The sequence below is a fragment of the Sus scrofa genome, unplaced genomic scaffold, assembly GCF_000003025.6.
Source record: "Sus scrofa isolate TJ Tabasco breed Duroc unplaced genomic scaffold, Sscrofa11.1 Contig2453, whole genome shotgun sequence".
Classification (NCBI taxonomy): Eukaryota; Metazoa; Chordata; class Mammalia; order Artiodactyla; family Suidae; genus Sus; species Sus scrofa.
In genome coordinates this window covers 267,548-294,016 of record NW_018085094.1, presented here as the reverse complement: position 1 = coordinate 294,016, position 26,469 = coordinate 267,548, and the positions used below count along the sequence as shown (strand labels likewise).

Below are 26,469 nucleotides of genomic sequence, written 5' to 3'. Positions count from 1 at the left end.
AGAAAGCCTTTCTAGTATTTTATTGCAAGTGCAACCAATATTTATTACAATAGGAGGTGATTTTTGGATTCAAAATAGATGGCAGCAGAAGCCAAGGCAAGATCCAAGAAATCCTGTGATATATACCTTAGAATGCTGTTCTAGATATAATACTCTGCAAATAGGGGGTGTTTGGGAGACGGGGTCTGAGATGCATGCATGAAATAGTAGGAGAAGGTCTTTGAGGGGCCATGGTTGGTACATCCATCACTCCCTGCCCAGGTGTAAGTTATCAAACTGAAAGACAAGGGTCTACATATGCTGACTTTCAGAGTGTTAGGGAAAAGTATATACTGAGGAGTATAACATCTGATTTGCTATCTTATGGGAAAAAATTTACTCTCATCTGGGATATATTGACCTGATATTTAAGAACCTGCCCCTGATTTATTGGGCACTGTACTGATCTCAGTATTGTGCCATTTCAGGACACTGACGATATCTTGACAAAGTAGGGATTTCAGACTTGCTTTGGACGTAGGTGATGAAGACCCAAAGGTGGGTGATGCTTTCTTCAATGTGAGCAGGGAAATGAGAGAGGGAGTGATAAATCCATGGCTAATGTAGATTGAGTGTATTCACGTGGGTTTATTAGGTCCCCCAGGCCACGCAGTAGGAATGGAGGAGAGTCAGAAAATTGGAACTGATTTCTTGTTCTTTGTGCCATGATACACATAATGTAGATGGTCTGTGGCTTTGAGGATCATGGTCACCAAACTCAATTGTTTCTATACTTAAGTATGTCCCTGTTTTTGGAGAAAAAAAAAAAGATACTACTTCAGCAGGAGTTATGGGAGAAACAAAGTGGTCTTGGGTCCCATATTTGTCATCAGGGGAGCTTTTTTCCTCTTTCAAAAAAAAAAAAGGAAAAAAAATCCTTATTTTCACAGTGCCTTGCCCAAAGTAGAGCTCAAGGAATTATCTTTTTATAGCAGCAACATTAACAACAAAACCCATGAATAGATTTTATAAAGGCTTTAATATGTTGAAATGTCATTTTATAATGCTCTTGTATCCATTTTATTGAATGTTTACTGCCTTTCAAACTGAGTCAATAATTTTAAAGATACAGTTGTATCATCTTCTATTTTCTGATGTGAAAACTAAGCCTTAGAGAGTGTAACTTGCTAAGTCACATGGTTTTGTGGAGGCAGAGGTGGAATTCAAATCTGAGAAAGCTGACTCTACATCCTGTACCTTTTCTTCAACCTGTATCACAATCTACTGGTGATGTGTAACCCCTACGGATTCAGAGATGCTGTTGACCCTAGAAGGGCGTGGGGGTGAGAGGGCCCCGACCCTCCACATGGGGAGAATCCTGTGAATTAAAGGTGGCCCTCTGCACACTTCCTGGTTTTCTCTGTGGATCCTGTGATTCTTGTGTTTACTGTTGAATAAAATCCGTGTAAAAGTAGACCCATGAAGTTCAGACCCTCGAAGTTCAAGGGTCAACTGTCTGTCCTTGTTTCTCTTCCATTGTCATCACTTTGGTGCAAGTCAGCTTTGTGCCTCCCACTTAGCCCCCATGGCCCTTTCCTGTCCCTCCAGCTCCTTCCCCACAGACTAGTGATCCTGATACACTTCCCGGAGATACTTTATCCTCACCAGAGGTAACACCAGAGCTCTTATTCATGGCCTGCAGGGCCCTCCTGGCTGAGTCTGCAGCTTCATCTCCTGTTCTTCTCTGCCATGTTACTATGCCTCCCAGAGAATTTTCTAAAATTCTGATTAGGGGGCCCCACTTTTGGAAAGTTCAGCTAACTAGGTCTGAAGTTGGACTCTGGCTATAGGGGTTTTTGATCAACCAGGTTTAGGAAAGCCTTGTTCTAGAAAATGTGTTCTGTGAATATTAGTTGCTGCTTAGATTTGAAAGCTGCTTTTTGCCTTTTTTTAACTCTAAGGAGGACCTACCTGTGAATTCTCAAGAGTTTTAGCTCAGTTGATGAGAGCTTCTGTGCTAGCACTAAGCTTAATGACTGACATTCCCCCAGATGGCTCGTTAAGGTTTTGTTTCGCTTTCTCTGGGTAATTGAGATACTGCTCAGCTGAGAGAAATGGAGTTGCTCTCCAGATGGTTGATGGAATCTTCAGTAGAGCTAATGCCACCTTTAATTTCTTGAAGGAACTTTCTCTACTTCTTTCACTCTTCTTATTTGAAAAAAGTTGAGATGTGAGATGCAGATATTCAGACCTGGAAATGTAACTGAATAAATCCCTATCTTTGACAAAAAGTATATTAAATTTAATCTTATTCAATATTTACTGTGGCCCTAGGCCTAATGCTCCAGATTTTTCTTCCTTTTGCTTCTTTACGTATTTATGAGGATGTTCCTTTGAATTTTACTTTTGAAGTGTAAGGGCTTGTGGGACATTGAAGTTAAAGAATATCAAGACAGAATAAAATAACTATGAGTTTATCAGAGTTTCCAACAATCCTAGAGAAAAAATTTTAAACCTTTTCAATATTTTTTTTTTTTTTGGTCTTTTTAGGGCCACACCTGTGGCATATGAAAGTTCTGAGGCTAGGGGTCAAATTGGAGCTGCAGCCGTGTTTGCAACCTATAAACCACAGCTCATGGTAATGCTGGATCATTAACCCACTGAGTGAAGCCACAGATAGAATCCATGTCCTCATGATACTAGTTGGGTTCGTTACCACTGAGCCATGATGGGAACTCTTTTTAATAATCTTGTCTATAGGGTATGTATTCTAGATTAAGAAGTTATGGAATGCATATACAAAGTTATTTATTTATTTATTTTGTCTTTTTAGGGCCACACCCTTGGCGTACGGAGGTTCCCAGGCTAGGGGTTCAACTGGAGCTGTAGCCGCAGGCCTATGCCACAGCCACAGCAATATCCGAGTCATGTCTTTGACCTACACCACAGCTCAGGGCAATGCCGGATCCTTAACACACTGAGTGAGGCCAGGGATTGAACCTTCGACCTCATGATTCCTAGTTAGGTTCATTTCTGCTGCGTGATGACAGGAACTCCCAAAGTTATTTTTTATAACTTAATTGTTATAGATTAATTTTTACAGACTTATCTCTACCATTATCACACATGCTAGGTATTTCTGGTTTGTTTTGTAAGCTATTTAATTGTACCATATAAATGTGTATGCATAAAATGACCAAGGTACTATTAATGCTAGATTGTTCCATTTCTTTGTTATGTTAATTCCAAGCATTTCTACTACATTTATTCTATAGGATTTATTCTATTTGCAGTGTTGATTTTTATATCCTTATTTGTGCAGAAGAAAAATTAGGTTGCCATTTCTTCTTGGCATGTTTCTACGCTCAGCAAATATAGCAACTGAGGTTCTAAATTTCAGTCAAAAATAGAACTAGCTTCATTTTTAAGTTCTTCATTCATGCACAGGGATCCAAGTGTTTAGCTTTGCCCTCTTCTGGTCATTTCAGATTATGGAAGGGGAAGTCCCAGAACAGGGTTACAGTCGACCCTTGAGCAATGTGAAGGTGAAGGCCTATCCTCTAAGCAATTGAAAAGCTGCACATAATTTACAGTGAACTCACCATGTCTGTAGTTCAACCAGCTGCAGTATTTACTATTGAGAAAATCCACCTATAGGTGTACCTGAGTAGTTCAGAACCAGGATGTTCTAGGGTCAGCTGTAACTTCCAAGTTTACAGAGTGGCTGGAAGACATTTAAAAATTTCAGCCACACAAAATATTTTTTATAATGATTTTTATTTTTTCCTCTATAGCTGATTTACAGTGTTCTGTCAATTTTCTACTGCACAGCAAGGTGACCAGTCATACATACATATATTCATTCTTTTTTCTCACAGTATCATGCTCCATTACAAGTGACCAGACATAGTTCCCAGTGCTGTACAGCAGGATCCCATTGCTTATCCATTCCAAAGGCAATAGTTTGCATCTATTAACCCCAAATTCCCAATCCATCCCTCCCCCTCCCCCTCGGCAACCACAGGTCTGTTCTCCATGTCTATGATTTTCTTTTCTGTGGAAAGGTTCATTTGTGCCATATATTAGATTCTAGATATAAGTGAAATCATATGGTATTTGTCTTCTCTTTCTGACTTACTTCACTTAGTATGAGAATTTCTAGTTCTATCCATGTTGCTGCAAATGGCATTATTTTGTTCTTTTCTATGGCTGAGTAGTATTCCATTGTGTATATATATCACATCTTCTTAATCCAATCATCTGTCAATCAGCATCACAAAATATATTCACTGGAAAATTAATTGTAATAGTTTTGCTTTTTAAAATTTAAAAAATTTGTTCATGTAGCAAATTCGTAAAATTGGAGAGAAAATTGAAGCTACTTTCTACATTGCTTAAGAAAATAGTAATTGTAGTTTTCTTTCTCCAAGTAGAGATGCAGACAAATATGGGTATAGTTAAGGTTACAATCATATTAGAGAATATAATCTGATATTTTGAATGCTGATGTTGATGAAGGTAAAGGAGTTTGTATACTCTTCTGACCCAGCACTTTCTCATTTAAAGCTCTAGATAACTCCTTTTGGTTTTTAGGTTACAATAATGTGCTTTCCTTTTTAGATCAAAATAATTTTCATTTAGTTGAATTTGCTGAGCAATTATCTCCTTTAGCTAAAGAATTAAGTGTTATTGAAATATTCTTTCACTTTTAAGGATTTGTACAAAACTTTGTGTAGGAGCTTATATCAAGATATAAAGATCATGGATGCTTACAGATACAAATGCAAAGTTGAGGTCAACCATCCATCAGACATAGCACAGAGTATTGACAGAAGCTGGTTGATCTCTTCTGTATGCAGCAGTAAATGACTATTGATTAAATTAAACAAGACAGCAGGCCATCCCATGTTTCCTTAGCTATGAGTAGGAAGCAGTGTCTTTAAGCATGAGGAAAGTTTTCACAAGGTAAGACCAAGCAAAACACAGTGAAGGCACATCCTGCTGAGAACCTTGTTGGATCATGAGTTTAATTAAGGCCACACTGGCATTTCATACTAATTTGAGATTAAAATCCAGCTAAAGTGTACTGAGCGAGGGGATGAAAATTGATTTTGTTTCATAACTCTGTTATGAATTGTGTTGCCTCACTGGTAAAATGAAGCCCTCTAATGACCTTTTAAATAACAACAGCAATTCTTGCTTACTTTGCTAGGGATTTTCCACATGTCGTTTGATCTTATAATACCTTATAACACCCTGAGAGGTTTTATTATTAATGTCTATTTTAGATAGGAGGAGACTGGGCATTGTAATTAGCAGGAAATGGTTCCCATCTAAGTCTGTTGAACTCTGACACATGGGCTCTTTTCCTCTGTAGCTGTTATGCAGAGGTCTTTGAATCTGTTTTGAATCATTACCATCTCTGAATGTTAGTATTTCATTAGTACGATCAAAGACAGATGCACAAGTTCTAACAGGAGGCTTCCTTGTAACTAACTTCAGAAAATAAGTAATATGTAGTAGAAGCAAGATTAAGCTAATAAACTATCTTCCCTGTTTTATCTAGCTCCTCTTAAGGTCTCTAGTTGAGAAATGATAGGGTGAATATTGTTAATTTAAATGTTTAAATTCTGATGTAGCATCTCTGAAGAATTGAGCCAATTAATACCATGTTTGTATGTTCAATATCATACATGCTATTCATTCTTTGGAATCTTAATTCTTACCCTCGTCCTCATGTGATTACTCCCTACTCCTCGACCAAACACTGTTGGTGCCAACGAAGAGAACACCTATGACATTGTCTTTCCAATCGATTTTTTTTTTTTTTTTTTTTGGTCTTTCTGCCATTTCTTGGGCTGCTCCCGCAGCATGTGGAGGTTCCCAGGCTAGGGGTCCAATCAGAGCTGTGGCCGCCGGCCTACACCAGAGCCACAGCAATGCAGGATCCAAGCTGTGTCTGCGACCTACACCACAGCTCACGGCAACGCCAGATCCTTAACCCACTGAGCAAGGCCAGGGATCGAACCCGCAACTTCATGGTTCCTAGTCGGATTCGTTAACCACTGAGCCACGATGGGAACTCCCCTCCAATTGATTTTTTAAAGATTTGGATTAACAGACCATGACCAGTTACATTCTCTATAAAATTAATCAGAGACAGGAGTTAACACCATTTCCAGTTCCGTGTCTTTCCTTGCTGTAGGAATAGCTCAAGTGTTATATTATACACATTCTTTTATCTGGAGCCAGGAAAAAGATTTAAGGAAAGTCATTACAAAAACTGTTCCACCCAGGAGTTCTTACTGTGGCTCAGTAGGTTACGAACCTGACTAATATCCATGAGGATGTGGGTTTGATCCCTGGCCTCCCTCAGTGGGTTAAGGATCCGGCATTGCTGTGAGCTGAGGTATAAATTGCAGACATGGTTGGATCTCACGTTGCTGTGGTGTAGGCTGGCAGCTGCAGCTCGGATTTGACCCCTAGCCTGGGAACTTACATATGCTGCAGGTGCAGCCCTAAAATACAAAAAACAAAAAAGCTGTTTCCCCCACTTGATGTCTTTATTTTGTTTCCTTTTTGCATTATATTGCTGTTGGTAGAATATTCTTGTGGTACAATAAAATAGGAGACAAGAAATTTTGAGAAGTTGGGCTATTCAACCAATACAAAATTATAAAGACTGCCTTTTCATGTAGTTTTCTAAGTATATGTTATGACATTTCTCTTTGTATCTGTCTTCCATCAGATATACTGGAGCTTAAAGTCAGTTGCTGTGTCCTCACTAGAAATGTATTATATTAGTGTTTCCTAAATGTCCTCTAGCTGCTGGAAGATATTCTCCATTTTTCCAGGCCCAATGTTAATTTTCCCTGCCCTTATTTATAACTCCTTTGTTTTCTCTATCGGACAGTAACAGCTCTACTTCTGACAAACCTGAACCATTACATCTCTCTTTCTGGTTATGAAGTTCAAAATGGTATTCCTTGCCCTTCTACTTTGTTCTAATTGAGTGAGAAGTGAAAGACCAGTGAAATCCACTAATAGGATCTTCAAAGTGAAACATACTTTGTTCCAAATTTATAGCCAAGTGCAAAATCCCCTCTACACTATCACTACAGGCTCAGAACAGAGTGTGAGGAGATCCTGTTCCATTTATTGACAACTCTGACCGATATTTATTGGTTTTGTTTCAAAGTTACAAATAATTCTGCTCACTAAAAGAGAAAGTTTATTGAAACCCAAGGTCATGGCAATATGGATGTTTTAAACTTTCTCTTGAGCTCTTACAAATTTTTCAAACCATCTCAGTGAATAAGAATTATTTGCATCCAGGTATGTATACATACATACAGTTCTTTTAGCATTGTTTGCATTTCTTTTTAAACTTTTTTGTCATTAATAAAACAAAACCCTTTTTTGTCATTAGCAAAACAAAACCCTGGGTTCAGGTGGCTTCTTTGGTGAATTCCACCAAAGCTTTCAAGAAATAATACTAGTCCTATATAACTAGTCTTTTGAAAAGAGAGAAGGGAACAGTCTTTCATAAACAGAGTAGGGAACACCATCCTGTGTATTTTATAGCGACTGAAATTTCCCTGATATTAAAACCAGAGTCACCAGAAAACAGCAGATGGTATCCATGATGACATTCCTTAACAAAATTTTTACAAATTTAATCTAGCAATTACAAAGAGGAATTCAAGCTTGGTTTAACATTTGATAATGAATCAGTGCATAAAGGAGAAAATTATATTATCATCTTAATAGATGCAGTAAAAGCCTTTGACAAAATTTAATGCCCATTCACTATAAAAACTCTTGGCAACCAGGAAGAGAAGGGGACAGCTCACACTGATAGTGGCACCTATGAAAAACCTACAGCTGACATCAAGTTTAATAGTGAAAGACTGTTTTCAACCTAAGAATGGGAACAAGCCAAGGCTGCTCACTTTACCTGCTGTGGAAATCACTCTAGTGCTACATAATTTTTATACATACCCTTCTATTCAACATTACACTTCTATTCAACATTACATTTCTTCTTGCCATTGAACTAAGGCAAGAAGAAATACAAGGCATAAAGATAAGAGAAAAGTAAAACTGTCTCTGTGCAGGTGACATGATTGTTTATGTAGAAAATTCCAATGACTACTAAACAGCCATTAGCACTAATATGTAAATTTTAGCAGTTCACGAGGCAAAGGTGAATATATGCAAATCAATTGTATTTCCATGTACTAGCAACAAACAATTGGAAAATAAGAAAAAAACAATACCACTTAAAATAATATGAAAAATGTAGAGATAAGTTTAACACAATATATGAAGATTTATTTGTGAAAACTGCCTAACTTTGCTCAGGTTATTTAAAGAGCTAAGTAAATGGGAGCTCTGACAAGTTGAATTGGAAGACTCAACATTAAGTTATCTTTACTATTCTAGATATTAATATATTAATATAATGTTAGAATATAATATATTCTAGATAATATTTAATATAGTTATTAAGTTATCTTTAATCTAGAAAATAGGTGATATTTATATCCGTGATAAAAAAAATTTTATACAAAATCTGCCTCAATCTAGGTGCATTGATCAAATTAGTTTTTTTAATTTATTATAGTTGATTTACAGTGTTTTGTCACCTTGTGCTGTACAGCAAAGTGAGCCAGTCATACATACGTACATACATGCATACATATATATATGCATTCTTTTTCTCACATTATCCTCCATCATGTTTCATCACAAGTGTTCAGAAATAGTTCCCTGGGTTATACAGCAGAATTTCATTGCTTATCCATTCCAGATGCAATAGTTTGCATCTACTAACCCCACACTCTCAGTCCATCCCACTCCCTCCCCCTCCCCCTTGGCAACAAATCTGTTCTCCATGTCCATGAGTTTGTTTTTTTCTGTAGATAGGTCCATTTGTGATGTATATTAGATTGCAGATATAAGTGATATCATATAGTATTTGTCTTTCTCCTTCTGACCTACTTCACTTAGTATGAGAGTCTTTAGTTCCATTCGAGTTGCTGCATAAGGCATTATTTTGTTCTTTTTTATGGCTGAGTAGACTTCCATTGTGTATATGTACTACATCTGTTTAATTCATTCATCTGTCAATGGACATTTAAGTGTTTCCATGTCTTGGCTATTGTGAATAGTGCTACAATGAATCTAGGGGTGCATGTATCTTTTAGAATGAAAGCTTTGAGTATATGTCCAGGAGTGGGATTGCATGATTATATGGCAGTTCTATATTTAGTTTTCTGAGGTACCTCCATACTGTTACCCATAGTGGTTGTACCAGCTTACATTCCCACCAACAGTGCAGGAGGGTTCCCTTTTCTCTATACCTTTGTTATTTGTAGACTTACTAATGATGGCCATTCTCACCAGTGTGAGGTGGTACCTCAATGTAGTTTTGGTTTTTGGGTTTTTTTTTGTCTTTTTGCCTTTTCTAGGGCTGCTCCCGCAGCATATGGAGGTTCCCAGGCTAGGGGTCGAATTGGAGCTGTAGCCACCGGCCTACACCACAGCCACAGCCACGCGGGACCTGAGCCGCGTCTGCGACCTACACCATAGCTCACGGCAACGCTGGATCGTTAACCCCACTGAGCAAGGCCAGGGATCAAACCCGCAACCTCATGGTTCCTAGTCGGATTCGGTAACCACTGCGCCACAACGGGAACTCCCCTTCAATGTAGTTGTGATTTGCATTTCTCTAATAATTGGTGATGCTGAGCAGTTTTTCGTGTTCCTGTTGGCCATCTGTATGTCTTCTTTGGAGAAATGTCTATGTAGATCTTCTGTGCATTTTTCACTTGGGTTGTTTGTTTATTTGCTATGGAGTTGTATGAGTTGTTTGTATGTTTTGGAGATTAAATCCTTGTCGCTTGCATCATTTGAAACTATTTTATCCCATTCCATAGGCTGACTTTTTTTTTAATGGTTTTCTTTGCTGTGCAAAAGCTTGTAAGTTTGATTGGGTCCCATGTGTTTATTTTTATTTTTATTTCTATTGCTTTGGGAGACTGATCTAAGAAAACATTTGTACAGTTGATGTCAGAAAAAGTTTTGCCTACATTCTCTTCTAGGAGTTTGATGTTGTCTTGTCTTATGTTTAAGTCTTTAGGCCATTTTGAGTTTATTTTTGTGCATGGTGTGAGGGTGTGTTCTAGTTTCATTGATTTACATGCAGCTGTCCAGTTTTCCAAGCACCATTTGTTGAAAAGACTGTGTTTTTTTCCCATTATACAGTCTTGCTTCCTTTTGAAGATTAATTGACCATAGGTTTATTTCTGGGTTCTCTGTTCTGTCCCCATTGGTCTGTGTGTCTATGTTGATTACTATACCTTTTGTAATATTGTCTGAAGTCTGGGAGAGTTATGTCTCCTGCTTGGAATTCTCTCCTCAGAATTGTTTTGGTAATTCCCTATAAATTTTTAGATGGTTTGTTCTAGTTCTGTGAAAAATGTCATGGGTATTGCATTGGGATTGCATTGAATCTGTAGATTGCTTTGGGTAATATGGCCATATTAATGATACTAATTCTGCCAATGCAGGAGCATGGGATATCTTTCCATTTCTTTGAATCCTCTTTAATTTCCTTGATTAATGTTTCACAGTTCTCAGCATATCAGTTTTTCACCTCCTTCGTCATGTTTATTCCTAGGTATTTAATTTTTTTTGGATATGATTTTAAAAGGTATTGCATTTTTATATTTATATTGCATTTTTTACATTTAATTGTTAGTATACGCAGCTGATTTCTGAATGCTAATCTTGTATCTGGCTACTTTGCTGAATTCGTTGATCAGCTTGAGTAGTTTTTATATGGAGTCCTTAGGGTTTTCTATATACAGTAACATGTCATCTGCATAGAGTGACAATTTTACCTCTTCTCTTCCAATTTGGATACCTTTTGTGTCTTTTCTTTGAATGCTCTGGCTAGGACTTCCAATAACATGTTGAATAAAAGTGGTGAGAGTGGGCATCCTTGTCTTGTTCTAGATTTTAGTGGGAAGGCTTTTAGCTTTTCTCCATTGAGTATTATATTTACTGTGGGTTTGTTGTAAATGGCTTTTATTAAGTTATGCTCCCTCTGTACCTACTTCAGTAAGAGTTTCCTTTTTTATCATTAACGGATGTTGGATGTTGCTAAGTGCTTTTTCTGCCTCTATTGAGATGATCATGCGGTTTTGACTTTACTTTTGTTAATGTGGTGCATGATGTTGATTGATTTGGGTATATTGAACCATCCTTGTGAATTCAGGATGAATCCCACTTGGTCATGGTGTATGATCTTTTTTATATGTTGTTAGGTTTGATTGGCTAAAATTTTGTTGAGAATTTTTGTGTCTATACTCATCAAAGATATTGGCCTATAATTTTCTTTTTTTGGTAATATCTTTGGCTTTGGTATTAGGGTGATGGTGACTTCAAAGAATGTCTTTGAAAGGTATAATTTCTTCTTTGTATGTTTGGTAGAATTTGCCTATGAAGCCATCAGGTCCTGTACTTATGTTTATAGGGAGTGTTTTTATTACATATTCAATTTCCTTTCTAGTGATTGATCTGTTCAATTGATGTTTCTTCTTGATTCAGTTTTGGCAGGCTGTATGTCTCTAGAAAGTTGACATATTTCTTCTAGGTTGTCAAATTTGTTGGTATATAATTGTTCATGCTTTTCTCTTTTTTTGTATTTCTGCAGTGTCCATTGAGATTTCATCCCTTTTTCATTTCTTACTTTGTTTGAGTTCTTTCTTTCTTCTCTGGATGAGTCTAGCCAGGGGTTTGTCAGTTTTGTTTATCCTTTCAAACAAGCAGCTCTTGGTTTATTGATTTTTTTTCTATTTTTTTTGAATCTATTTTATTGATTTCCTTTCTGATCTTTATGATTTCCTTCCTTCTGCCGATTTTAGGTCTTTTTTGTTCTTCTTTTTCTAATTCTTTTAGGTGGCAGGTTAAGTTGTTGATTTAAGATTTTTCTTCTTTTCTGAGGAAGCCCTGTATTGCTATGAACTTTCCTTTGTAAGCACTGCTTTTGCCACATCCTGTAGATTTTGAATGGTTGTGTTTTCATTATCATTTGTCTTGTGGTATTTTTTTTAAATTTCCCTTCTGATTTCCTCATTGGAAATTGTTTTTTTTTTTTTTAGTAGCATGTTGTTTATTCTCCTTGTAGTCAGTTTTTTCTCATTTCTTTTCCTGTGGTTCTAGTTTTATGCCATTGTGGGCAGAGAATATACTTGAAACAATTTCTATACTCTTAAATTTGGGGAGGTTAGTTTTGTGCCATAGTATGTGGGTCAATCCTTGAGAATGTTCCATGTGCACTTGAAAAGAATGTATATTCTGATTTTTTTTGGATGTAATGTCCTGAAAGTATTAATTAAGTCTAGCTTTTCTATTTTGTCATTTATGATCTCTGTTGCTTTATTATCTGTCTAGAGGACCTGTCCATTGATGTGAGTAGGGTGTTGAAGTCTCCTGTTATTGTATTCCCCTCATTTTCTCCTTTTATATCTGTTAGTATTTGTCACTTGTATTTGGGTGCTCCTCTATTAGGGGCATATATATTGACAAGTGTTACATCCTCTTCTTGAAAGGATCCTTTTATCATTAAATGGTGTCCTTCTTTGTCTTTCTTTATGGCCTCCATTTTAAAGTCTACTTTGACTGATATGAGTATTGCAAATCCTCCTTTCCTGTCTTTTCCATTTGTATGAAGTATCTTTTTCCATTCCCTCACTTTCAGTTTTTGTGTCCTTTGCCTTAAAGTGAGTCTCCTCTAGGCACCATTACTTACTTTTTTTTTTTATCCAATCTGCCACTCTATGTCTTTTGATTGGAACATTCAGTGCATTGACATTTAAGGTAATTATTATTATTATTTTTGTCTTTTCTAGGGCTGCACCCGTGGCATATGGAGGTTCCCAGGCTAGGGGTCCAATCGGAGCTGTAGCTGCTGGCCTACGCTAGAGCCAGAGCAACGCTGCATCTGCAGCCTGCACCATAGTTCACAGCAACGCCAGATCCCCAACCCACTAAGCAAGGCCAGGGATTGAATCTGCAACCTCATGGTTCCTAGCTGGATTCGTTAACAACTGAGCCACGATGGGAACTCCTAAGGTAATTATTGATAAATATGTATTTATTGACATTTTAAACCTTGTTTTCCAGTTGATTCTATGTTTTTCCTTTGTTCCTTTCTTTTTTTTGGTTGGATGATTTCCTTTTATTTTATGATTGGGTCCACTTCTTTTTAGTTTTTGTGAATGTATTGTTTGGTTTTGATTTGTGGTTGTTCTGCTTTTCAAGTATGTTAACCCCTTCCTATATCTGCTTGCTTTAGCCTAATAGTCATACAAGCTCAAACACATTCTAGAAAAAAAAAAGTATAGATTTTCTTACTTCTCCACATTTTATGATTTGATGTCCTTTTTTTGACAACTTCATGTTTATCCTCTTGCTATTCCTTGTGTTTATCATCACTTTACAATAGGTGTTTTTTTTTTTTAATCCTTTTAGTTCTATATACTGGTTTATTTAAGTGATTACTTTCCAATTGTGATTTCCTCCATCCTATTTCTTCTTACTTCTTTTTTATTTAGAGGAGCCCTTTCAATATTTCTTTTAGAATGGGTTTAGTATTGCTGTACTCTTTCAGTTTTTGTTTATTGGAGAAATTCTTCTTTCTCCTTCTATTTTAAATGATATTCTTGCTGGGTAGAGTATTCTAGGTTGCAGATTTTTCCCTTTTAGAATTTTGAGTATATCTTGCCACTCTCTTTTGGCCTGTAGTGTTTCTGTAGAAAAATCAGCTGATAGCTTTATGGGGGTTCCCTTATTAAGCCTTTGTTTTTCCCTTGTATTTAGAATCCTCTCTTTATCTTTAACTTTTGTTATTTTTTATTATAGTATGTTTTGTGTGGGCCTGTTTGGGTTCAACTTGTTTGGGGCCCTCTGTGCTTCCTGTATCTTGATATCAGTTTCCTTTAGATTTGGAAGTTTTCAGCCATAATTTCTTCAAATATATTTTCAATCCCCTTTTCTTCATCTTCTCCTTCAGGAATCCCTACTATGTGTAGATTGGCCCACTTTATATTATCCCATAGATCTCTTATATTGCTTTCATGTGTTTTCATTTGGTTTTCTGTCTGCTGTCCTGATTGGGTGATTTCCATTATTCTCTCCTTCAAGTCACTAATACATTCCCCTTCATTATTCATTCTGCTCTTCAGTGCCTTTAACTCAGCTTGCATCTCTGCAAATGAATCTTATAATTTTTTTCTTTGATCCTCCTTATAGTTTCTAGTTCCTTTCTATAGTGATCTGCATTACTCTTTATATCTACTCTTAATTCCTTCATATTCTCCCTTAATTCCTTCAGTATTTTCACTGTCTCCATTTTGAACTTGATGTCTGTTAGACTGCAGAGGTCTATTTCATTGTTTGCTCCTTCAGAGGAATTCTCTGTTCTTTTAACTGGGAATGGTTTGATGCCCGTGTGTATTTCATGGGGACTTACTATTTATTTTTGGCATAGGAGTTTGGATGCTTGTTGTCTCTTTCCTCAGTGTGAGCAGGCTGTTATCCCCTTGATAGGGTGCTGCTTGTGCTTCTAGGGAGATGGAGGCAGTGGGCGGGGCCATTAATTAGTGCCTTGTTGCTGGACTCTTGACAGTAGCAAGGACCCATGGGAAGGTGGCACAGGCTACACCTAGTTGCAGGGCCCTGGGAAGTGGTAATGAGCCTCAGGGAGGTTTAGGCAGTGCCTGGAGCATTTGGCATTGGCAGTGGCAGGTTGTGTGCATTCCCAGGGGAGTGAGAGCAACAACAGGTATTTCTTAGTGACAGTGCCCTCCTCTGTGCAGTGTTCTAAGGTGACTGGGACCCCAAATGGTGTCTGTTCACAGAGTGGTGGCAGGCCATGCCCACCTCTGGAGTCAGAGATAACTTCAGTGGTTTGCTCCTACCACCTGTAGACCATGCATGAAGCAACCCATTCCTGCTTAGCCTATGCAGGAGGTGCTGCCACCCTTAGCCAGTGCTAGTGGTGCCATTGCTGGTGCAAGAGGCTCCTCACCACTGGTAGCCCCACCATCTGAGAGTCTGCATGTGCACAGAGAAAGAAATTCCTATGGCGGTCTGCCCTTCCTCCTCATGCCCCACCCAACAATGGCACCTTGCTTCTCCTGCAGGTCCAGACCTCCTCCCATGTTCCTTTAGCTGTGGTGCTCTGCTCCCCAGCACTTGGATCACCACTCCCTAACTCCCCCAGGCTGTCTCCACAATGCCATCCCTAGACCTCTCCCTGGATCTGACCTCTGGAGCCTGAGCTTCAGTGCCCTGTCTCTGCCCAAGCCTCTCAGCCTAGGGTGTCTGGGGGCAGTGGTACCGATGGTCTTTGCAGCTCTCTCTCTGCTTTGCCCTAGTCCAGCTTCTATGCTGTTATCTGAAGCTTTGAGGTCCCTCCATCTTGGCTGAACTCCCCTTCAGTTAGATGGCTTCCCATTCCTTTCCTCTTTCTCAGCTCCCTCTTGGGAGTGATGCTCCCATCCTGATTCCTTTCTTTCCCTTCTCTCCCTCTATTTTTTCCTTTGATTCTACCCAGTTATGTGGAGGGTTTCTTGCTCTTTTTGGAGGCTTAGGGTCTTCTGCTAGCATTCAGTAGGTGTTCTGTGCAAATCATTGTACGTGGAGTTGGTTTTTTTGATATATTTGTGTGAGAAGGTGAGTACATCTTACTGCTCCACCATCTTGGTTCTGCCTCCTGATAAAATTAGTGTTTACTGCATTATTAACTCAAAGTAAAGTAATGTAATTCTGAAAACTTGCTAATTTAACACCCTAGAAGTTTCTACTAAGGACTGTTTTTATAAAATCATTGCTTCTGTTTTAGAATTTTGTTTAAAAGGAATAGAATATACAAAAGTATAATGCCCCTACTGTCCTAAAGGAAAGTAATATGAGTAAGGAGGCGTCTCTGTAATTATGAGGTTACTGAGGTAGCCTGTAGATTTCCTAGTATGTCATTGTGTCTAAGGAGATCAGCAGTGTTGGGGCTACTTTGTGTGTAACCTGAGTCTGTCAAGGAATGCTGTATCTAATTTTTTTTTTTTTTGTCTTTTTGCTATTTCTTTGGGCCGCTCCCACGGCATATGGAGGTTCCCAGGCTAGGGGTCCAATCGGAGCTGTAGCCACCGGCCTATGCCAGAGCCACAGCAACACGGGATCCGAGCCGCGTCTGCAACCTACACCACAGCTCACGGCAACGCCGGATCGTTAACCCACTGAGCAAGGGCAGGGACCGAACCCGCAACCTCATGGTTCCTAGTCGGATTCGTTAACCACTGCGCCACAACGGGAACTCCTGTATCTAATTTTGACATCAAGTCATGAGTAGATATGGGAAAATAAACCATAGAACCACAGAGTATCTTATATTATTATTTTTTTATTACTCAATGAATTTATCATATCTGTAGTTGTATAATGATCATAACAATCCAATTTCACAGGCTTTCCATCCCACAACCCAAGCACATCTCCCCACCCCCCAAACTGTCTCCTCTGGAGACCTTAAGTCTTTCAAATCTGTGAGTCAGCATCTGTTCTGCAAAGAAGTTAGTCTGTCCTTTATTCAGATTCCACGTGTCAGTGAAAGCATTTGATGTTGACGTCTCATTGTTTGACTGACTTAACTTAGCATGATAATTTCTAGGTCCATCCATGTTGCTAAAAATGCTGGTATTTCATTCCTTTTAATGGCTGAGTAATACTCTATTGTGTATGTGTACATACGTCTTCTTGATCCACTCCTCTGTTTCTAGAGTATTACTAGATGTGGTACACATACACAATAGAGTATTACTATTGGAATACATTTAGGTTGTTTCCATGTCTTGGCTATTGCAAATAGTGCTGCAATGAACATCGGAGTACATGTGTCTTTGTGACTCATGGTTTTCTTTGGATAGATACCCAGGAGTGGGATTGCTGGGTCAAATGTTACTTCTATGTTTAGTTTTCTGAGGCATCTTCATACTGTTTTCCACAGTGGTTGCACCAATTTACATTCCCACCAACAGTGTAACAGGGTTCCTTTCTCTCCACACCCTCTCCAGCACTTACTGTTTGAAGACTTTTTGATGATGGCCATTCTGGCTGGTGTAAGGTGGTACCTCACAGTGGTTTTGATTTGCATTTCTCTAATGATGAGTGATGTTGAACATCTTTTCATGTGTTTTTTAGCCATCCATATGTCTTTTTTGGAGAACTGTCTGTTTAGATCTTCTGCCCATTTTTTGATGGGGTTATTTGTTTTTTTGTATTGAGCAGTAGGAGATGTTCATTAATTTTGGAGATGAATCCTTTGTCAGTTGATTCACTTGCAAAGATGTTCTCCCATCCTGTGGGCTGTCTTTTCGTGTTTTTTTTTTTTTTTTTTTTTTGTCTTTTTGCTATTTCTTTGGGCCACTCCTGCGGCATATGGAGATTCCCAGGCTAGGGGTCTAATCGGAGCTGTAGCCGCTGGCCTGCGCCAGAGCCACAGCAACGCAGGATCCGAGCCATGTCTGCAGCCTACACCACAGCTCACGGCAATGCCGGATCGTTAACCCACTGAGCAGGGGCAGGGATCGAACCTGCAACCTCATGGTTCCTAGTCGGATTCGTTAACCGCTGCGCCACGACGGGAACTCCTGTCTTTTCGTTTTGTTTAGGGCTTCCTTTGCTGTGCAGAAACTTTTAAGTTTGATTAGGTCCCATTTGTTTATTTTTGTTTTTACTGTCATGACTCTAAAAGGTGGATCTGAGAGGATGTTGCTGTCATATACGTCAGAGAGTGTTTGGCCTGTGTTTTCCTCCAAGAGTTGTATAGTATCTGGTCTTATATCTAGGTCTTTAATCCATTTTGGGCTTATTTTTGTGTTTGGTATTAGGGAGTGTTCTAATTTCATTCTTTCCATGTGGCTGTCCAGTTTTCCCAGTACCACTTACTGAAGAGGCTGTCTTTTCTCCCTTGTGTATTCTTGCCTCCTTTGTCATAGATTAGTTGGCTGTAGGTGCATGGGTTGAATTCTGGGCTTTCTATCCTGTTCCACTGATCTCTATTTCTGTCTTTGTGCCAGTACCATACGGTTTTGACGATTGTTGCTTTGTAGTACAGTCTGAAGTCCGGGAGCCTGATTCCTGCAGCTCCATTTTTCTTTTTCAGGATATCTTTGGCTATTCTGGTTCTTTTGTGCTTCCAAACAAACTTTAAAATATTTTGTTCGAGTTCTGTGAAAAATGTTACCTTGGTAATTTGATAGGGATTGCATTGAATCTGTAGATTGCCTTAGGTAGTATAGTCATTTTGATAATATTAACTCTTCCAATCCAAGAGCATGGTATGTCTTTCCATCTATTTGTGTCATCTTTGATTTCCTTCATCAGTGTCTTAAAGTTTTCAGAGTACAGGTCTTTTGTCTCTTTAGGTAGGTTTACTCCTAGGTATTTTATTCTTTTGGATGCGATGGTAAACGGGATTGCTTCCCTGATTTCTCTTTCATTGTTAGTGTATAGAAATGCCGTCAATTTCTGTGTATCACTTTTGTATCGTGCAACTTTGCCAAATTCATGGATGAGCTCTAACAGTTTTCTGGTAGAGTCTTTAGGATTCTCTAGGTATAGTGTGATCTGCAAATAGTGATCGTTTTACTTCTTCCTTTCCAATTTGGATTCTTTTTCTTTCTTCTACTTCTCTGATTGCTGTGCTTAGGACTTCCAGAACTATGTTGAATAGTAGTGGCGAGAGTGGACATCCTTGTCTTGTTCCTGATCTCAGTGGGAATTCTTTGGGCTTTTCACCATTGAGAATGATGTTCATTGCGGGTTTGTCATATATGGCCTTTATCATGTTGAGGTGGTTTCCCTGTATGCCCACTTTCTGAAGGGTTTTGATCAGAAATGGGTGTTGGATTTTGTCAAAGCCTTTTTCTGCATCTTGAGAGGATCATGTGGTCTTTATTCTTCAGTTTGTTGATGTGGTATATCACAGTGATTTATTTGCAGATATTGAAGAACCCTTACATCCCTGGGATAAATCCCACTTGATCATGATGTACAATCCTTTTAATGTATTGTTGGATGCAATTTGCTAGTATTTTGTTGAGGATTTTTGCATCTATGGTCATCAGTGTAGTTTTCTTTTTTTGTGGTATCTTTGTCTGGTTTTGGTATCAGGGTGATGGTGGCCTCATAGAATGAGTTTGGGAGTATCCCTTCCTTTGCAATTTTGTGGAAGAGTTTCAGAAGGATACATATTAGCTCTTCTCTAAATGTTTGGTAGAATTTGCCTGTGAAGCCATCTGGTCTTGGACTTTTGTTTGTTGGAAGTTTTTAAATCACAGTTTCCATTTCAGTTCTTGTGATTGGTCTCTTCATCTTTTCTATTTCTTCTTGGTTTAGTCTTGGAAGATTGTACTTTTCTAAGAATTTGTCCATTTCTTCTAGGTTTTCCATTTTATAGGCATATGGTTGCATATAGTAGTCTCTTATGATTCTTTGTATTTCTGTGATGTCCATTTTTACTTCTCCTTTTTCATTTCTAATATTATGGATTAGAGTCCTCTCTGTTTTTTTCTTGATAAGTCTGGCTAAGGGTTTATCAGTTTTGTTCATCTTCCCAAAGAACCAGCTTTTCGTTTCATTGATCTTTTCTATGGTTTTCTTTATTTCTATTTCATTGATTTCTGCTCTGATCTTTATGATTTCTTTCCTTGTACCAACTTTAGGTCTTGTCTGTTCTTCTCTCTGGAGCCATTTTAGATGTAAAGTTAGCTTGTTTATTTGAGCTTTTTCTTGTTTCCTGAGGTAGGCCTGTATTGCTATAAACTTTCCTCTCAGAATGGCTTTGCTGCATCCCATAGGTTTGGAGTGTCATATCTTTGTTGTCATTTGCTTCTAGGTATTTTTTAATTTCCTCTTTGATTTCTTCAGTGATCCATTGGTTGTTTAGTTTTTTTTCTTGTTGTTGATTTCCCTTTGTATAGCGTTGTGGTCCGAAAAGATACTTGATATGATTTCAATTTTCTTAAAGTTACCGAGGTTTGATTTGTAGCCCAGGATGTGATCAATCTTAGAGAATGTTCCCTGTGCACTTGAGAAGAATGTGTATTCTTTTGCTTTTGGATGGAACGTCCTATAAATATCTATTAAGTCCGTCTGGTCTAATGCTTCATTCTGGGCCTGTGTTTCGTTATTGATGATCTGCCTGGATGATCTGTCCATTGCTGTAAGTGGGGTGTTACATTCCGCCAGTATGATTGTGTTATTGTTGATTTGTCCTTTTAAGGTTGTTAGCAGTTGCCTTATATATTATGGTGAACCTGTGTTGGGTGTGTAGATATTTAAAATTGTTATATCTTCTTCTTGGATTGATCCTTTGATCATTATGTTGTGACCTTCCTTATCCCTTAAAATATTCTTCATTTTAAAGTCTATGTTGTCTGATATGGGTATTGCTACTCCAGCTTTCTTTTGATCCCCTTTTGCGTGAAATATTTTCTTCCATTCTCTCACTTTCAATTTGTATGTGTCCCTAGAAGTGAAATGGGTCCCTTGAAGACAGCGTATATATGGGTCTTGTTTTTGTATCCATTCAGCCAGTCTATGTCTTTTGGTTGGGACGTTTACTGCATTATCATTTAACGTAATTATTGATATGTATATTCTTATTGCCATTTTATTAATTGCTTTGGATTTGTTTTTTTTGCTCTTTTTTCTTCCCTTTACTTTTTCTCTCCTCTTCTGGTTTGAGGACTATCTTTAATGTTGTATTTGAGTTGATTTTTCTTATTTGTTTGTGTGTCAATTGTAGATTTTTGGTTTGCAGTTATTCTGAACTTTTGATATGCGTCTATATATATATATGAGATTATTTTAAGTTGTTGTTCTCTTAATTGCAAGTGCATCTCCAGTGTCCTGCATTTGTATCCACCTCTTCTCATGATTTCCAGTTTTGGTGGCATAATTGTGCGTGGATGATTTCATATCTTTACTGTATATATACCTTTACTGGTGAGCCTTGTCACCAAAACAGGTATTTTTGTATCCTGTTGCGGCCTTTTGTTTTCTGTCTGGAGAAGTTCCTTTAGTATTTGTTGTAAAGCTGGTTTAGTATCAATGAATTCTCTCAGCTTTAGCTTATCTGTGAAGCTTTTGATTTCTCCTTCAAATCTGAATGAGAGCCTTGCTGGGTAAAGTAATCTTGTTTGAGGTTTTTTCATGCCGCTCCATTCTGGCCTGCAGAGTTTCTGCTGAAAAATCTGCCAGTAGCCTTATCAGGGTTCCCTTGTATGTGATTTTTTCTTTTCCCTAGCTGCTTTCAATATTTTCTGTCTTTAATTTTGGTCAGTTTGATTAATATGTGTCTTGGGTTTATTTTATATGGCACTCGTGCTTCCTGTTTGAGTGAATGGTTCTTGGCTATTATCTCTTGGAATATTTTTTCTGTCCTTTCCTCTATTCTCCTTCTGGCACCCCTATAATACGGATGTTGGTGCATTTAACGTTGTCCCAGAGTTCTTTGAGACTCTCTTCATTTGTTTTCAGTCTTTTTTTTTTTTCTGTTATGCATCTGTAGTTTCCACCAATCTGTCCTCCACCTCGTTTATTCGTTCTTTTGCCTCCTGTATTCTGCTGTAAGTTATCCATCTTTGCCTCCAGTTTATTTCCATTGTCTTGTATCATCTTCAGCATCAACGCTCTAAGGTCTTTCTCCTGGAGGCTGAGAATCTCCTGATCACTTAGATGTTTTTCTGGGTTTTTTTCTTTCTCCCTTATTTGAGTTATAGTTCTCTGTCTTTTCATGTTTATAGGTTTTTGGTGTGGTGACCTTTTTACATAATAGAGTTGTGGCCTCTCTTACTTCTGGTGTGTGCCCCCTTTGTGGCAGATGTTGGTATAGTGGCTTGATGTAGGCTTCCTGATGGGAGGGGCTGATGACTGCCCACTGGTAGGTGGAGGTGATTCTAATCCCTCTGGTGGGTGGGCCTTTTTCTCTGGGTGATATTAGTGGCAGCAGTGGGGGGGTCTTTAGGCAGCCTGTTTACTGATGGGTGGAGCTGTGATTCCACCTGGATTGTTGTTTGCCCTGGGGCTTGTCAGTGCTTATGGTTGGGGCCATATTTTCCTAAAATGGCCACCTCCAGAGAAATGCAGGCTGCTGGATATTCCCCAGAGCTTTGCTTCCAATGACCTTCCTTTACAACAAGCCGCATTCACCCCTGCTTTCCCAGGATGTCCTCCAAGAAATGCACCCAGGTCCGACACAGATTCCTATGGAGCCTTTGCTTTCCCCTGGGACCCAGTGCACGTGAAAGTCTGTGTGCGCCTTTTAAGAATGGGGTCTCCATTTCCCCTAGTCCTGTGGAACTCCTGCGCACAAGCCCCACTGGCCTTCAATACCAGATGCTCTGGTGGCTCTTTCTCCCAGTGCCAGGTCCCCATGCGTGGGTGTTTGATGTGGGGCTCAGAACTCTCACTCCTGTAGGTGAATCTCTGTGAACCAGTTAGTTACCAGTCTGTGGGGCTTCCCACCTGGGAGGTATGGGGTTGCTTATATCTTGTAATTGCCCCTCCTACCTCTTGATGTGGCCTCCTCTTTGTCTTCTGGAATAGGATATCTTATAGAAAGTTTCTGGTCCATTTGGTTGACGATTGCACAGCATTTGGTTGTAAATTTTGTTGTTTTTAGGAGAGAAGTTGATCTCCAGTCCTTCTATTCCACCATCTTAATCTTCAATCCCAACAGTGTGTCTTATATTTTTGTAAAAAAGTTTTATGGATAACTTTAGTCTTTCTCAAAGGTTGATCTGCATGTTTTAGTACTAAGAAATCTACCTTTCAGTAAAATTGCTGAAATGAAAAATAAACATTGACAGCATCACAGAAAATTCCTCTTATCCCCATTCCTTGCCAAAGGTAACTAATGTTGACTTGTATGGTAACCACAAACAACTTTTCCTTATGATTTTACTACCCTAGTGTCAGTCTGAAAACATTGTAGTTAATTTTACTTGCTTCTAGAACTTTTATATATATATATCCTATCGTATACAGTCTCTTATGTCCACTTTTTTTGCTCACATTATGTGAAGTTGTAGTTTTTTTTCACTTTTGTGTAGTTGCCTGCTGTGTGAAGACTTCATATTTTATCTAGCTGCTCAGCTGTTCATGAGCATATCTATTTTATTGTTTGAGTGTTTCAAATAATGCTGTTATGAACATTCTTGCCTATTTCTATTGGTGAACATATGTGTACACTTAATTGGGTGTAATTCTGCTTAGGAGCAGAATTGCTGAGTCATAGGATATGCATATATTCAGTTTTATGAGATATGGGAAAGTCTTTTCATAAGTGGTTTTATAAATTTATAGTTCTATTAGCAGTGTATATGAGAGTTCCCATAGTTCCACATTCTTGGCAGCTTTGGTATTGTCACTTATTTTTTTATATATATTTATTTTTATTTTTTATTAAAAATATTTATTATAGTTAATTTATAGTGTTCTTTCAGTTTCTGCTGTACAGCACAGTGACCCAGTTATACATACATATACATTCTTTTTCTTTTTTTTTTTTTTTTTTTTTTTTTTTTAAATTTTATTTTTTTTAATTTTATTTTCCCACTGTACAGCAAGGGGTCAGGTTATCCTTACATGTATACATTACAATTACAGTTTTTCCCCACCATTTCTTCTGTTGCAACATGAGTATCTAGACATAGTTCTCAATGCTATTCAGCGGGATCTCCTTGTAAATCTATTCTACGTTGTGACTGATAAGCCCAAGCTCCCGATCCCTCCCACTCCCTCCCCCTCCCATCAGGCAACCACAAGTCTCTTCTCCAAGTCCATGATTGATTTTCTTTTCTGAGGAGATGTTCATTTGTGCTGGATATTAGATTCCAGTTATAAGTGATGTCATATGGTATTTGTCTTTGTCTTTCTGGCTCATTTCACTCAGTATGAGATTCTCTAGTTCCATCCATGTTGCTGCAAATGGCATGATGTCATCCTTTTTTATGGCTGAGTAGTATTCCATCGTGTATATATACCACATCTTCCGAATCCAATCCTCTGTCGATGGACATTTGGATTGTTTCCATGTCCTGGCTATTGTGAATAGGGCTGCAATGAACATGCGGCTGCATGTGTCTCTTTTAAGTAGAGCTTTGTCCGGATAGATGCCCAAGAGTGGGATTGCAGGGTCATATGGAAGTTCTATGTATAGATTTCTAAGGTATCTCCAAACTGTTCTCCATAGTGGCTGTACCAGTTTACATTCCCACCAACAGTGCAGGAGGGTTCCCTTTTCTCCACAGCCCCTCCAGCACTTGTTATTTGTGGATTTATTAATGATGGCCATTCTGACTGGTGTGAGGTGGTATCTCATGGTAGTTTTGATTTGCATTTCTCTTATAATCAGCGATGTTGAGCATTTTTTCATGTGTTTGTTGGCCATCTGTATATCTTCTTTGGAGAAATGTCTATTCAGGTCTTTTGCCCATTTTTCCATTGATTGATTGGTTTTTTTGCTGTTGAGTTGTATAAGTTGTTTATATATTCTAGAGATTAAGCCCTTATCAGTTGCATCATTTGAAACTATTTTCTCCCATTCTGTAAGTTGTCTTTTTGTTTTCTTTTGGGTTTCCTTTGCTGTGCAAAAGCTTTTCAGTTTGATGAGGTCCCATGGGTTTATTTTTGCTCTAATTTCTATTGCTTTGGGAGACTGACCTGAGAAAATATTCATGATGTTGATGTCAGAGAGTGTTTTGCCTATGTTTTCTTCTAGGAGTTTGATGGTGTCCTGTCGTATATTTAAGTCTTTCAGCCATTTGGAGTTTATTTTTGTGCATGGTGTGAGGGTGTGTTCTAGTTTCATTGCTTTGCATGCAGCTGTCCAGGTTTCCCAGCAATGCTTGCTGAATAGACTTTCCTTTTCCCATTTTATGTTCTTGCCTCCCTTGTCAAAGATTAATTGACCATAGGTGTCAGGGTTAATTTCCAGATTCTCTATTCTGTTCCATTGGTCTGTCTGTCTGTTTTGATACCAGTACATTCTTTTTCTTACATTATCATCCATCATGTTCCATCACAAGTGATCAGATATAGTTCCCTGGGCCATACAGCAGAATCTCATTGCTTATCCATTCTTTTTTTTTTTTTTTTTTTTTTTTGTCTTTTTGCCATTTCTTGGGCCGCTCCCGCGGCATATGGAGGTTCCCAGGCTAGGGGTTGAATCGGAGCTGTAGCCACCGGCCTACGCCAGAGCCACAGCAACGCGGGATCCGAGCCGCGTCTGCAACCTACACCACAGCTCACGGCAACGCCGGATCGTTAACCCACTGAGCAGGGGCAGGGACCGAACCTGCAACCTCATGGTTCCTAGTCAGATTCGTTAACCACTGCGCCACGACGGGAACTCCTCCTGCTTATCCATTCTGAATGTGATAGTTTGTATTTATTAACTGCTAACTCCCAGTCTATCCCACTCTCTCCTTCTCCCTCTTGGCAACCACAACCCTGTTCTTCATGTTCATGAGTTTTTTTCTTTTCTGTAGATAGGTTCATTTATGCCACATATTAGATTCCAGATATAAGTGATAACATACAGTATTTTTCTTTCTCTTTCTGACTTACTTCACTTAGTATGAAAGTCTCTAGTTCCATCCATGTTGGTGCAAATGACATTTTTTTTATTTTTTTATGGCTGAGTAGTATTCCATTGTGTATGTATACCACATCTGCTTAATCCATTCATCTGTAGTAGACATCTAGGTTGTTTCCATGTCTTGGCCATTGTGAATAGGGGTGCATATATCTTTTAGAATGAAAGCTTTGTCTGAATATATGCCTGGAAGTGGGATTGCATGATCATATGGCAGTTCCATATTTAGTTTTCTGAGGTACCTCCATACTGTTATCCATAGTGGTTGTACCAGTTGACATTCCCACCAACAGTGTAGTAGGGTTCCCTTTTCTCCTCACCCTTGCCAGCATTTGTTATTTGTAGACTTATTAATGATGGCCATTCTGACCAGTGTGAGGTGGTACCTCGTTATAGTTTTGATTTGCATTCCTCTAATAATTGGTGATGTTGAGCAGTTTTTCGTGTTCCTATTGGCCATCTGTATGTCTTCTTTGGGGAAATGTCTGTTTAGGTCTTCTGCCATTTTTCATTTGGGTTGTTTGTTCGCTGTTGAGTAGTATGAGTTGTTTGTGTATTTTGGAGACTAAGCCCTTGTTGTTTGCATCGTTTGCAACTATTTTCTCCCATTCCATAGGTTGTCTCCTTTTTTTTATGGTTTTCTTTGCTGTGCAAAAACTTGTAAGTTTGATTGGGTCCCATGGGTTTATTTTATTTCTGTTGCTTTGGGAGACTGACCTAAGAAAGCATATTTTGTTAATGTCAGAGAATGTTTTACC

General features: G+C 38.5%; 1 protein-coding gene across 1 annotated transcript in view; it reads left to right on the top strand.

Moving 5' to 3' along the window:
- Positions 1 to 26,469, top strand: part of FMN2 (formin 2) — a 308,540-nt gene that overhangs the window by 60,628 nt on the left and 221,443 nt on the right.